This window comes from Mauremys reevesii, unplaced genomic scaffold (assembly GCF_016161935.1).
Source record: "Mauremys reevesii isolate NIE-2019 unplaced genomic scaffold, ASM1616193v1 Contig2, whole genome shotgun sequence".
Lineage (NCBI taxonomy): Eukaryota > Metazoa > Chordata > Testudines > Geoemydidae > Mauremys > Mauremys reevesii.
Genome location: NW_024100826.1, coordinates 379,473 through 394,745, shown reverse-complemented (window position 1 = coordinate 394,745; position 15,273 = coordinate 379,473). Strand labels below are relative to the sequence as shown.

Below are 15,273 nucleotides of genomic sequence, written 5' to 3'. Positions count from 1 at the left end.
ACTGGCCTCAGCAGAGCTCCCAGACAGGAGCTACATCACGATGAGGTTACAGTACTGAGAGTAAAATATATCATGAAGGGTGTAATTATCCTCAAAGCAAGCATTACAGTCTAGGAAGTGAAAGAATTAAAGTACTTCATTACTTAAATGTACGCTTGAAAGGATTGGATTTTTATTAATAAATTGCAATAAATGTTGATTTCACTGTAGACACAGAGATGTAAGATATTTATATATAATTAATAAAGGTTTGGCTTTCTGACACTCAACAGTTACTGTTATTAAATAATTGTTGCCTGGTCACCCCCATAATTTCCCACAGCTCTGAACATTGAAATTGTAAACATTGAAAAAAAGGGTTTAAAAATAAATATTGATACCATCAACTGAAATTTAAAAAAAGAAAGACAAAATGAATTTTGTCAAACCCACTTAACAGCAATCGCAATATGCTAGGGAATGGAAATTCACAGCTATGACACCCAACCTTAATTCTGCCCCGTAGTGACACCAGGCAATCACCATAGGGCTACGAATAAGGCATTTTAGTGTATAAAGTCCCAGATTAGATTATACCAATTTATAAAGACACATGAGATCTTTCTCTCAGGGTATCAACTTCACTGGGTTGTTTCCTTTATTGGTACTTCCCAGAAGTCAACAGATAAATAACATTCTATCAGTTATGAACTGGGTATTTCAGATTTCTGGGGAGTGTCTATTATTTTGAACTAGGGTCCAGGTGGTTTGAAAGATGGAACCTTGGTTTAATTTTAACTTGTCCATGCTCAGCAGCTTCTCTCTTCTAATTCTCATAACCCACTAATTATCCCTGACTGCCCCCAGGAGTCTGGGGAGGGAGTACTAGTAAACTCCTGTGGCCAGTGTGGAACTGAAGGCACAAGGGTCTTTCAGTGGCTGGCTCAAAGTCACCCAGAGTGAAATTCACTTCACTACCCCTAGGTGCTGAGACTTCAGCTTTCTGCCCTGGGCCTCAGCGAGTCTAATGCCGGCCTTGGTTGGCAGCACCCCTGAAAGCTGCTTGCAGTCCCCAGGGGGCCAGAGACCCCTGGTTGAGAACCACTGCCTTACACCATGAATCACAGCAATGTTCAGGTTACTGCCAGTCCCTGCCAGTACCTATTTCAAAAGGTAATAGAAGCTTCTATAATAAGCAAGCTCTAGATCTTCCTTAGGACTAACACAGGCTAATCAGCTGGGGATCTCTTGCTTATGCCTAAAAACATTTCCTCCCAGAGTCCAAGCAGCATACGGATAATCGGTTCCTTCTGTATGGGGTTTTTATCAGTTTCCCCGCCTCTCCCAGAGCCTCAGTGTGCCACGTCCAGGAGCGGCCCTGGACAGTGCTGCAGCAGTGTATCTTCAGCAGGACCTGAGCTCCAACCAGATGACCCAGAGCTCGCAGCCCCTCCCCTTTACCCCGTGGCTCTGAGTGGGAGGAGCTCAGGCCCTGCTGGAGCCATGCTATGCTGCAGCGTTGTCCAGGGCGGCCCCTGGACGCGGTGCACTGAGGCTCTGGGAGACGGGGAGGCAGGGGTAAGGGCTGGGGCTGGGGCGTTGGATAAGGGGCAGGAGTCCCGGGGACAGGGAGCAGGGTGGGGGGGTTGGCTGGGGCAGAGGTTCTGGGGGTACGGTCAGGAGACAGGGACCAAGGGGGTTAGAGGGGGGAAGGTGGAGGCGGGGCCAGGGCTGGGGGGGAGCCTCAGAAGCCCCACTTCCTCCCCCCAGGTGGCCTTGCCAACCCCTCCTTCCAGCCCTGGCCTGGCTCCCTTACTATGCCCCTCAAAGCTCTAAGAGCTGCGCTGGTGGCTCGGCATGCTGCGGCTCTGCGAGGGGGGGGAGGGGGGGAGCCTCCCCCGCTGGGAGCTCAGGCAGGCCAGTCAATACGGTCCCGCGGACCGGATATGACCTGCAGACCAGAGTTTGCCCACACGCCCGCCTCTTTAGCAGCCGGTAGTTTCTAAATTTAACAACCGATTCTTGCGAGCCGGTGCGAACTGGCTCCAGCTCACAACTGCAAAAATCCCATTTGAATTCTCTCACATTGCGCTTCTTGCCCTGGCAGGTTACAGAATAACATCCACATTTCCCTCCAGGTCATCCCATCCTCCCAGGGGAAGGAACTGGCTGCAATGGAGCTGGCTCAGGTAAGAGATTATCAGGGAGCTGGTGGTAGGTTCTGCTTGAAGGGAGAGGAGCAGTAAATGCATAGGAGGCTGGGAGCTGCTGGAGGTGGTGGGAGGCAGGAAATATCTAGGGTGGAGAAAGGGAGGGGAAAGGATGTGACAAACCTGCTCAGGCTTGTGTAATAGAGGGTTTGATGGGTTGTCACCCTGGGGTGCAGTCTGGGGGGGCTTCTGGGAACCGCTGTGCCCTCTAACCCTCAAGCTGGGTTGGCCTTTCTCACACTGCTTTGCTGGAGATTCTCCCAGCCTCTCTGGACCCTATCACCAACATGACAGCACGTGGCGCCATGCACCCAACTAATCCAGTATTATACCATCTTATAGTACACAGGGATCGGTATAATGTAAGATCATTAATATAGTTCGCCTTCCCCTCGATATGGGAAAGATATGCACAACAAGCTTCTGCTAACCAAGCTGAGATTTTCCCCGGACACTTCACTCAAAATACGCTGGTTAAGATAAAGCATAAAAGAAGTTTATTAACTACAGAAAGATAGATTTTAAGTGATTATAACTGATGGCAAACTGATCAAAGCAGATTACTTAGCAAATAACCATAACCTCAAACTAAGCCTAACGTACTAGATGGATAGAATTTGAATTAGTAATTTCTCACCCTGACTGATGATACAAGCAGTCCACCAAGTTTCCATACACAAGCTAGAAATTCGTTTACCCTGGGACCAGCACTTCCCCCAGTTCAGTCTTTGTTCCTTAGGTGTTTCCAGTTCTCTTGTGTGGGGAATGAGGCCAAGAGATGATGTCACACCCCACCTTACGTAGCTTTTCCATATGGCAGGAACCCTTTGTTCCAAACTCAAGTCCCAGTCCAGTTTGTGGAAAAATACAGGTAACAAAATGGAATTCAGTGTCATGTGGTCTGGTTACCATAGTATAGTAAAGAGTCTTGCACTGTGCATACTTATAAGTTATGGACACCATTGGAAACAAAGATTGAGAGGCAAGGGAGCCCATCAGAAGAAGGCCTCCTTCAGTTTACACTGTCTCGGTGACCTGCAAAAATGGTAACTAAGAGAGGTGTTTTATCCACTTCCTTATGGTAATAGGATGGCTATATACCATATCTGCTCCTTTACTCTGATTACAGCAATGTCAATAGCTGCCCCAACACATATGTGGCCTTTGGGAAGTCCATAATTAAGCATCAAGGATTAATACTCATGATTTACATCACTTATTTATTAATAATTCTAATATATGAATGCGGCCCAACTGCTGAGATACTGCATAGCAACCTAACTGCTAAAGCCCGCCCCTTCGTTCAGAATCCTGTGGGGTATTGCACCTCTTGGTGATTACTTGTTAGTTTTTCAAAATGTGGAGTCAAAATATCTCACCTGGGAGTCTCTCCTTATCCTGAGGCCTATTCAGGTAAATCCCAGACTTCAGCAGAATCACTCCCACAAAGCCTCAACCTAATATAAGGCCCTTAACTGTAGCAAGCTCAGGCTGTGTTTACAGTACCGTGGCCAGCTGACCTACGCTGCACAACTCCAGATTCGTGAATAATGTAGCCGGAGTGAACATAACTTAGGTTGAGTTACTGCCGGGTGTGCACTGCGGGGGGTCGACGGGAGAGCATCGGGGGTAGAGTACAGGGATTGACTGGACAGCCATCTGCAGTCAATCTGCGGTTGATTTGGCGGGTCCGAACTAGACCCACAGAATCGACCACCAGTGGCTCAATCTCAGAGCGTCGATCCTGGCTGTAATGTAAACCTGCCCTTAATAGCCCATTTATCTATGTTCACTTCCATGCATGTTCCAAGCTAATAAGCAATTTTCTGATAATGACATTTTATCTCTAGCGAGTATAAAATTGCCCATGAGACGTGAGACTAGGTCAAAGATCATAAAATCAGGTCGGTGTCAACAGGGGTGAGAGTTTGGAGAGACTCTTGGCCCCCCACTCCCCATCTGCAGCAGCCACAAACTGTCTTCCCTCCGGGGTCCTGGGATCTCTGAGCCTGTCCCTCCTGAGGTTGCGTGGCCCAGTTCTTGTTTCTTACATTCTCCTTTTCCGGAAGAATTAGAGGCTGTTACTCCTGAATTTCAGTGTTTAATTCCCCAGCCTTCTCCACACACTGGGGGAGTTTAATTCTCCCTCCCATTACACCTGAATCACTAGATTTCCTAATTCCCCAGAATGTGCTTTTGCAATATCACAGTTCTGGGACAGCTAAGCCTCTGACCTGCCTCCATGGGGTGCTCAAGGATTGGCCTCTCGGGTATCAGGCCTCTAGCCAGCCCCTCTCTGTGGGTAGGGACCCACATGCCTCTCCTTTTTGACCAGGTTTGAGGATTGCAGCTTCTCCTACACTGTGTTCACTGGACTAACCTCCAGTTCCTGTGCTTTGCTGTCTCTCCAAGGACTGTGAGCAGTGTGTGTGTGTGATAGAGGTGGGAATATGAATGGGTGGGTCATTAAGACTGGCTGGGGCCAACCTACATCAGTGGAATACGTGACAGAGACAAGGGAATAATTGTCACCTGTCCATGGGAGGATCTCAGCTTGGCTAAGTGTGAAGCATTTATGGACTCGTTATGTTTTTGGGAGCAGGAAGAACTGGGTTTGCAGATGCAGGGAGCTCTACTGGAGTGAAGACAAATGGACAGGCACAGTGAAAGGAAACCAAACTGTTTTCTGCAGCAGCATGGCTCAAGGGCATTGGCCAGTATGGACTATATTGTCTTCTTTGCATCTCTGTGCTAATCTAAGGACTTTCCAATGCTGTGTTTCAGTTAACTAATAAACCCTGCTCTGTTTTAAAAGTCTGCCCAGTGCCACAGCAAGAACTTGCTGAGGTGCATCGAAGCATGAATGAGGAACTGTCTCTGCACAGGAGTGTCGTTCAGCTGGACCTGCTGGGCAGAGCTCACAGATTGAAATAGGAGTGTTGAAGCCAGAGGCTCAGTCATAGGTGTTGAAGCTACATAGCATATCCTTGTGGAAGAGTGGGACCCCTTGGGGGTCTAGCGCACTCAAGGGGCACCTCCCAAGGACTGTTTAAAAGCCAGGGTATTGCACAGATCCTGTGGATCCATGACAGTGCGCCAGAGGTTAAGCCTTATGGGGAAAAGATATAAAACAAGAAAAGGATCTAAATGTGTATTTACCATTGCCCCCTCATCAGTATTCGTGGGAATCCCTGATCCGTTCCAAAGTGTATTAAAGCCTTCCTTAAAGGCTTACCTCTTGGTTATCAGGTCATGTCAGTTTTGTTAGAGGGCTTTCCCTTCCCCAGCCCACTTTCCTGGTTCTTGTCATGCAGACAGCAAGCAGCAAAGGATCAGAAGTCTGAAGCGCAGACAAAGTGATGTTTACTGGGAATAGTGTCCAAGCAAGCAGATTCCGAAGCCCTTCACACTAGTCAGGCTTATCTCTATATGCCGATAGAGTCTGTTCCCCAGTGTCCCCCTTCCCAGCTCTGACGCCGCAGAGCGTTTACGCAGCATGCCCCTTCCCAGCTCTGATGCCGCAGAGCCTTGCCTGTGTCCCTGTTCCCTGTCTCCCCCCCCCTTAACAAACATGATTCCAATTTCCTTTCCCCCTCCTGTCTGACCCCAGTTTATACAGTAATATTCTCAGCTATACCGTAACCAATCATTTTACTGAAATTTAACTAACCAATTCTAACATATTGTAACATAATTCTCTAGCCAATTATATTCCACTATGCTAATTAACTTACACCCAGCAAAATTAATTGTACAGCAGATGGAAATAATTAGAGAACGAGACAGATTGACAATAGAAAAGTGGGGGCCATAAAGATAAAACCTACAGAAATGAGGGTTTCACAACCACAACCATTGAGAAGGGATTTCTTGCCAGACCGGATGCTCTCTTAAGATCTGTTTATTTATCTGGTGGTGATGGGCACTATTGGGACAGGATCGTCTTCCTAACAGCCCAACCCCACCTTACTTCAGTGTGACGGGTTTGGGAGGTGAGGATGTGACCGTTCGCTTCCCAGCTTATGGCTGCCCCTGCTCCTTAGCCAAAGGCCTTAGCCTATGAACAAGGGCTCAGACTCTCTTAGGGAGAGAAGGCCCAGACACAGGCAGACTGGGATTTTGGTTCTTTGTTTTATACCCCTGTCACTAGCTAAGTGATAAAAATACACTTAAGTTCTTAAAGTCTAGGCCAGTACAGGCAGCCTGAATATCTCTATTCTAACAGTGGGTTCTACCCCTTCCCCCATTCTGTGTCTGTCTTGTCTATTTAGATTGTAAATTCTTCAGGGCATGGGCCAGCTACTATTCTGGGTTTGTACTTTGCCTAACACAATGGGGACCCACTGTTAATTGGTCCTTAGGCACTATGGTAATGAATAGATGGCCTTGGGATGTTACTGCTTAAAAATGAGCTGGGCTTAAAGCCATGGACTATTCCCTGTGACAAGTATCCCACAAACTCCACTGACCTCCCTTCTTTTCTTTGCCTGGAGTAGAGTTTCCAGTTTCCAAACTGAATGTGACCTCGTGGTTTGAAGGAGGGGAAGAGCCGTGGGTCCCACACCTCCAGGGCTCTGAGAAAGAAGTGCTCCCGAGAGCTGCCTGCAGAGGTGAGAGTAGTGGTTCCTCACTCTCCCGCTCGGAGGGAGGCCACTCGGTCTAGTTGCCTTTGAGCTTGTTTGGCCCAGGCACGAAGCTGCAGGAGAGTCTAGGGCCCCTGTCTCCACCCGAGGTGGAGCAAGGCCCCCCAGGTCCTCTCGTTCCCAGCCCCACAAAGTCACAGCCAGGCTTTAGCCTGGGCTTGGGGAGGCTCAAGCTGCCAGCTTGACTTAAGGCTGGCTTTAGCCTGGGCGGGGCTCAGGCAGCCAGCAAAGCAACAGTCTATAAGGGAGCTGGTAAGGGAGGCTCCTTCTCCAGATCAGGAGCTTCCCTGCACAGTGTAAAAAGTCGGCTACCCCAGGGTGGGGTGGCAGGGGGACGTGAGCCCACCCTACTCCACCACGTCCCAACCCAGGGCCCTGGCAGAGGCAGGATTGGCTGCTCCTGCGTCGGCGGGTATCCAGCCGCAACATGCGAACAGAGCTACACCCAGCTCCACAGCTGGCTGCTCCGTGGCTGCCCCTGGGCCGCTTCCTGCCTCCCCGGGGTTTGGTACCTCTCTCTTCCAGGGCTCCTCAGGCTCCTTGTGGTACACTGTGGCCAGTGGTCTGGGCTAGTCCTTGTCGGGATCTCCCACTTCTGTGGCTATGGGACAGCCAGGTGTAAGTTCCCCTCCTGGGGAACTTACACCCAGCTGGAGTGTCCTTCTCCTCCGGGGATTCTGCCCCAACTGGGCTGCAGGGCCTGCCTCTTATACTTCCGGCCTAGCCCTGGCATTTCCGGCAAGGGGGCGGGGCAGGCTACGCTCCGCCCACCAAGGGGAGTGTAGTGGTCCCTCGCTCTCCCGTTCAGAGGGAGGCCACTTGGCCTCACTACGGTGAGGAATTGGTTAAACCAACTCAAAAACTGTCTGTGAATACAGGAAACATTTGGGATGCCCTACAAAGACCTTGTGAGCTCTCCAAGTTCAGGATTGTTCTCTGCAGATGTGGAACCATTATGGCAGATGTCACTCATGGCTTCCTACCTATTCTGACTGACAACTGGAAGCAGGTCCCTCCCCAATCTCGCTTTCTCCTGAATGATCTCATGAGATACGGACCAGAACTGATCCCTTCCTCTCTCCTCTGGGGAAGGGTTTGGGAAAAATCAGATCCTGATAGGTTTGATCTCTCCTGCACATATTTTGGTTTGTTCATCCCTTTTCCATTCCTCTCTCTGAGATCCCTTTCTCTCTGGCATAGGGAGTGACCTATGTCTGGATTCTCTCTATCTCCCATCAGGTGATGGGATGGCGAGTGAGAATGAGGAGGAGAAAGCCCAGCAGGAAGATGCTGAACAAGTAGAACCACATGGAACATTATCAGGAAGATCCAAAGGGAATGTTTCTGGGAGTTGTGCACTCCCAGAAAAAGCAAAAGACTGTGAGACTCAGCACAGGCCAGAGGAAAACTTCAGTAGCCATTCAGACCTTATTACACGCAAGAGAATCAACCTGGAAGAGACATGCTACAGATGCCATAAGTGTGGGAAAAGCTTCAATCGGAGCTCAACCCTTCTCACACACTGGAGAACCCACACTGGAGAGAAACCCTACACGTGCTCTGAGTGCGGGAAAAGCTTCAATCGGAGCTCTGCCCTGATCACACATCGGAGAATCCACACAGGTGAGAAACCTTATGGATGCTCTGAGTGTGGGAAACACTTCAGTCAGAGGCCACACCTTACCGCACATCGGACAATCCACACGGGTGAGAAACCTTATGAATGCTCTGAGTGTGGGAAACGCTTCATTGATAGCTCAACCCTCATCTCACATCAGCGAATCCACACAGGAGAGACGCCCTACACATGCTCTGAGTGCGGAAAAAGCTTTAATCAGCACTCTCACCTTATCACACATCATAGAATCCACACAGGAGAGATGCCCTACACATGCGCTGAATGCGGGAAAAGCTTCAATCAGAGCTCAAACCTTATCAAACATAGGAGAATCCACACAGGTGAGGAACCTCATGGATGCTCTGAGTGTGGGAAACGTTTCATTCATCATTCAGCACTCATCTCACATCAGAGAATCCACACGGGTGAGAAACCTCATGGATGCTCTGTGTGTGGGAAACGCTTCAGTGATAGTTCAGCCCTCATTTCACATCAGCGAATCCACACAGGAGAGAGACCCTACACATGCTTGGAGTGTGGGAAAAGTTTCAGTCAGAGCTCAAACCTTATCACACATAGGAAAATCCACACGGGTGAGAAACCTTATGGATGCTCTGAGTGTGGGAAACGCTTCATTCATCGTTCAGCCCTCATCACACATCAGAGAATCCACACAGGAGAGACGCCCTACACGTGCCCTGAGTGCGGGAAAAGCTTCAATCAGAGCTCTGCCCTGATCACACATCAGAGAATCCACACAGGAGAGACGCCCTACACATGCACTGAGTGTGGGAAAAGCTTCAATAAGAGCTCAAACCTTATCACACATAGGAGAATCCACACAGGTGAAAAACCATATGGATGCTCTGAGTGTGGGAAACGCTTCATTGATAATTCAACCCTCACCTCACATCAGCGGATCCACACAGGAGAGAAGCCCTACACGTGCTCTGAGTGTGGGAAAAGCTTCAATCAGAGCTCAAACCTTATCAAACATCATAGAATCCACACAGGAGAGAAGCCCTTCACATGCTCTGAGTGTGGGAAAAGCTTTAGTCAGCACTCACAACTTATCTCACATTGTAGAATCCACACAGGAGAGAAACCCTACACATGCTCTGAGTGCGGAAAACGCTTCAGTTATAGCTCAGCCCTTACCACACATCAGAGAATCCACACAGGTGAGAAACCTTATGGATGCTCTGAGTGTGGGAAACGCTTCATTCATTGTTCAGCCCTCATCTCACATCAGAGAATCCACACAGGAGAGAAGCCCTACATATGCTCGGAGTGCGGGGAAAGCTTCAATCAGAACTCTACCCTGATTGCACATCAGAGAATCCACACAGGAGAGAGACCCTACACATGCTCCGAGTGTGGGAAAAGCTTCAATCAGAGCTCAAACCTTATTAAACATCAGAAAATCCACATGGGAGATGCCCTAAGGATTAGCTGAGTGTAGGGGTATGTCTACACTACTGGATTATTCCAATTTTACAGAGACCGATTTTTGGAAACATTGTATAAAGTCGAGTGCACGTGGCCACACTAAGCACATTAATTCGGCGGTGTGCGTCCATGTACCGAGGCTAGCGTCGATTTCTGGAGCGTTGCAATGTGGGTAGCTATCCCATAGTTCCCATAGTCTCCTCTGCCCATTGGAATTCTGGGTTGAGATACCAATGAATGATGGGGCAAAAACAGTGTCGCGGGTGATTCTGGGTAAATGTCATCAGACAATCCTCCCTCCGTGAAAGCAATGGCAGACAATTATTTCACACCCTTTTCCCTGGATTGTCCGGGCAGACGCCATAGCACGGCAACCATGGAGCCTGTTCAGCCTTTTTTCGCTGTCACCGTATGTCTACTGGATGTTGCTAACAGATGCGGTACTGCAGCGCTACACAGCATCATCCCCTTGCCTTTTGCAAATTAGCAAAGAGGGTTACCAGCTCTACTGTACCGTCTGCTGCCTTGCAAGTTGACAATGACGGTTACCAATCATACTGTACCATCTGCTGCTGTCATGGGTGCTCCTGCCCGGCCTCGGTGAGGTCGGCCGGGGGCGCATGGACAAAAATGGGAATGACTCCCCAGGTCATTCTCTTCTTCAAGTTTTGTCTAAAGGGAGAGTCAGTCCTGCCTAGAATATCAGGCAAGCCTACTAAAGAACCAGAGAGGCAAACAGCCACTCCGGGTCAGAGCCCCAGACATCCCACAGAAATGATGAGCTGCATGCCATTCTAGGGGGTGCCCCTGCAACACCGCCACCCATTGCTTCCCTCCTCCCCCACTCCTCCTGAGCTACCGTGGCAATTATCCCCCCATTTGTGTGATGAAGTAATAAAGAATGCATGAATTTGAAACAACACTGACTTTATTGCCTCTGCAAGCAGAGATCAAAGGAGGGAGGGGAGGGCAGCCTCCAGCTGCTATGATATTCCAGGCAGGAGTGAATCTCCAGGAGACAAAACTTAAGGAAGAGAATGACCTGGGGAGTCATTCTCATTTTTGCCCAGGCGCCCCCGGCCGACCTCACCGAGGCCGGCCAGGAGAAGTCATGGGACGATGATGACGGAGATCAGTCATACTGCACTGTCTGCAAGAGAAGGGAAGGGAAGGGGATGCTGCTGTGTAGCGCTGCAGCACCGTGTCTGCCAGCAGCATCCAGTAGACATACAGTGACATTGAAAAAAGGCGGGAAACATTTTTTTTCCCTTTGGTTTCACAGAGGGAAGGTGGGGGGGCTGATGACATATACTCTGAACCACCCACAACAATGTTTTTGACCCTTCAGGCTTTGGGAGCTCAGCCAAGAATTCAAATGGTTTTCAGAAAGTGCAGGAACTGTGGGATAGCTACAGTTATCAGTCGCCCCTCCCTCCGTGAGTGTCCATTTCATTCTTTGGCTTTCTGGTACGCTTGTCTCAGCTCCTTAAGTTTCACGCAGCACTGTGCCGAGTCCCTGTTGTGGCCTCTGTCCATCATAGCCTTGGAGATTTTTTCAAATGTTTTGGCATTTCGTCTATTGGAACGGAGTTCTGGTAGAATAGGTTCATCTCCCCATACAGAGATCAGATTCAGTATCTCCCGTACGGTCCATGCTGGAGGTCTTTTTTTGATTCTTGGACTGAATGGTCACCTGTGCTGATCAGCGCTCCACGCTGGGCAAACAGGAAATTAAATTCAAAAGTTCCTGGGGCTTTTCCTGTCTACCTGGCCAGTGCATCCGAGTTCAGATTGCTGTCCAGAGCGGTCACAATGGTGCACTGTGGGATAGCTCCCGGAGGCCAATACCGTCAAATTGCAGCCACACTAACCCTAATTCGAAATGGCAATACCGATTTCAGCGCTACTCCCCTTGTCGGGGAGGAGTGCAGATATCAATATTAAGAGCCCTTTATACCAAAATAAAGGGTTTCATTGTGTGGACGGGTGCTGCTATATTCGAAATAAACTCGTAGTGTAGACCAGGCCTAGGAAAACCTTCAATCAGAGCTCAAGCCTTATTAGACATCAGAAAATCCACATGGGAGAGACACCCTACACATGCTCTGCATGTGGAAAAAGCTTCAGTTATAACTCAAAGCTTTTCACACATCAGAGAATCCATGGTGGAGAGACCCTACACGTGCTCTGAGTGTGGGAAAAAGCTTCAGTCAGAGCTCAAGCCTTATTAGACCTCAGAAAATCCACATGAGAGAGAACTGTAATAAATGCCTTGACTAGGGTTGGCCAAAGATTTTTTTTTTAATCACATTTGTTAATTCCCCACAAAGTGATCTTCACACCATCTTCACCGTGGTCTCTCAGCTCCTGCAGATGAGTTGCCTGCTTCTGCCTTTTGCAGCTCACCCTTCTTTGGGGTCAATCCTGTGATCTTTTCTATCAACTCTTTTCCTTTTGAGTCGTAGGAGTGTGTGTCCCTCCAGCTAGGAATGTTCTTCAGCTCCAGGTGGGGAAGAGAGGTTTGATCCCAACAAGCTACACTGAGGCAAAAACTACCTGGGCCTTCCATCCACTAGGGCTGTACATGGCGTTGGCTGCTCAAGTTAGTGATCTTGGTGTAAAAAGACAATTATAGTTGTACTGCAGCTGCAGCCCAGGTGCAGTGGTTGGTATTAGCTTTCCCCTTTTCCTAGTCTAAACAAACCCTGAGCATCACAGTTATACTGTTCCCCCATTTCAAAGCAATTGTTAGTCATCAACAAATTGTTTCGTTCCCAGTTGCTCTGATGTTGCTTCAGGCTGTGCTGGAGAGCAAATTGTTACTACCACTTTTCTCACTTAAAATATATTGAACTACAACAAAGAGAAGGAACTGGGAGGGATAGCTCAGTGGTTTGAGCATTGGCCTGCTAAACCTAGGCTTGTGAGCTCAGTCCTTGAGGGGACTATTTAGGGATTTGGGGCCAAAAGCTGGGGATTGGTCCTGCTTTGAGCAGGGGGGTTGAACTAGATGACCTCCTGAGGTCCCTTCTAATCCTGATATTCTATGAACAGGGCAGGGATAGGGGAAAATCTCACTTCACCCTCTCTAACAACAGAAGCAGCTAGGGTAAGTCAGAGGGCTTCCCTATCACCATCCCAACCCCTCTGTTGTTCAGTTGGGAAGGTCAATATTTTTTCTAAAGGTCTGTGAAGAAGATTCTCTGGTAAATGACTTGGAACTAAGGTTAGGGGGTTGTTACAGGAGTGGGTGGGTGAGATTCTGTGGCTTGCATTGTGCAGGAATTCAGACTAGATGATCATAATGGTCCCTTCTGACCTTAAAGTCTATGAGACTATAAGATACCCATGCATTTGGCCCCCAAAGCAGTTGTGGCCCAGGCCCTGCAGGAGGTTGCTCGTGAAGAGATCTCCTTCCTAATCAGGTGCGGGTTGCCTATTATTTGGGAAATGCAATTCCTATCTAGGTAGGGAAGGGGAAAATGGAAGTGATGTTTCTGTTCAGTCACCCCTGGGCAATGCTGCAAATATGTAGAAAATGAAATCCGTGTTGAATGTGATATAGCTGCAGAAAGAGACCTATTTTCCATAGATACCTGACATTTGGTGTTTTACAAGGATTCTAAGCCACACCTGAATTTAGTCCCTAATTTAAATCTGTGCCACCAGATTAAAGAAATAACGGGCATATTGGGGGGGGGGGGGTGTTATACTTCACTATTGCTACTGATCTTTTGTGTGCTTGGTGAAGAATTCTACACCAGAGAAGTGTAAAATTACTCCAAGAAAAGTCAAACATTTGACAAGGACTCAGGTAGAAATCGCATGTACTAGTGGTTGATTTTTTGCCCCAGAGATGGATGGCCCAGGTAAACTATTTTTAGAATGCTGCTCCCTAGTTAAGTGGCATTGGTCTCACTCCTAAATGATGCCATTATTAAATTGGGAACAACTGTCTTTTACCATTTGGATCCAAAGTTTCATGAAGCACAGAGAGAAACATCTGATTGCTTCAGAGCCAATCCATGCCCATGGGTCCCAATCTGGCTGCCTTTTTGGACAAGAAGCAGTTCCATGCTGGGCAAATGATGGTAGCCAATGAGGGAATGTATCAGATTCCAAGTTCAGACTGCAGGATACATAAATGCTGAGTCCTGACTCTGTGATTTGGTCTCTTAGGGCAGGTCTACACTACGGGGGAAAATCGATATAAGATACGCAACTTCAGCTACGTGAATAACGTAGCTGAAGTCGAAGTATCTTATATCGAATTACTTACCGTCCTCACGGCGCGGGATCGATGTCCGCGGCTCCCCATGTCGACTCCGCTACTGCCGTTCGCGTTGGTGGAGTTACGGAGTCGACATGAGCGCATTCGGGGATCGATATATCGCGTCTAGATGAGACGCGATATATCGATCCCTGAGAAATCGATTGCTAAACCGCCGATATGGCGGGTAGTGAAGACGTACCCTTAGTTTTGCTATTAAGTTTTAAATGCATTTGTATCACTTCTCCACCTGCTGCTACTCTGAAAGATTAGAAAATGTGATAATAGAACACAGGTGTTTTTTCTCTTGATGCAGCCTTCCCACGTAGCATGAGAGCCCTTCCACCTACACTTATGGGAGAAGACCCAGGGCGAAATGAACTCTCATAAATGGAAGGCTCCTAGGTTATTGTGGAATGTGACTTCACACAAAACTCAATGGTGGAAATGGGAATTAAGAGAAAACTGCCCTATAGGTTTATATTTTGTAATCTTTGAATAAGTTGTTACCAGTGACAATGAAATTAAACATGAAGTTAATTAGTGTAAAGTAAGAGGCTGATTATGTGATAACTTTCAGTGTTACTATATAATTCAGGTTTTCTTCTAGTTCTCTCCCTGCCCCTCCTACTATATTGGAAATGGTGGCTAATCCTGAAAAGTAAAACCTCACTCCAAAGGAATTAGAGCGGGGGAACATGTGAGAGAAATAGCATGTATGAAAATAGAGCCCCAGTGTAGACTGTAATTATTTCTCTTTCAAATGGAATTTATTTTGATAAACTTTAAAATAAATATTCTGTGAAGAGGAAAATTGCTTGAGTCAAGATGTGTAACCTTCTACTGAGTTAGAGGGTAACAGCCACAGAGTTCCCTAATTTGCTTGTTTGCTAAACAAAAACACATCGGGCAGGAGAGGTCAGAATTTAAAATGGTGATGGATGCATGATGATTGATTTTTGCAACCAGTTATTTTTATGGGTGCTGAGACCCTTTTTCCTTTTGAGGAGGCCAGCTGTTAGAGCCCAGCTGTTTAACCCTCAGGCCTGGCAATGGAAACCTCCCCATAACTGGCCTTTGTTTCTTTCATGTTTGATACCTTTG

At 47.9% G+C, this 15,273-nt stretch overlaps 1 long non-coding RNA gene across 2 annotated transcripts; it reads left to right on the top strand.

The window, feature by feature from the left end:
* The first annotated feature begins 1,943 nt into the window (after positions 1-1,943).
* LOC120393430 lies at positions 1,944-14,540 on the top strand. 2 transcript variants are annotated; one of them, XR_005592037.1, is made up of 3 exons: positions 1,944-2,168; positions 6,688-6,799; positions 14,486-14,540. It is a non-coding gene; the product is annotated as an uncharacterized LOC120393430 (long non-coding RNA). The 2 variants fall into 2 exon arrangements; XR_005592036.1 differs by lacking the exon at positions 14,486-14,540 and adding an exon at positions 8,072-8,124 and having other exon boundaries at positions 1,952-2,168.
* The last annotated feature ends 733 nt before the right edge of the window (positions 14,541-15,273 follow it).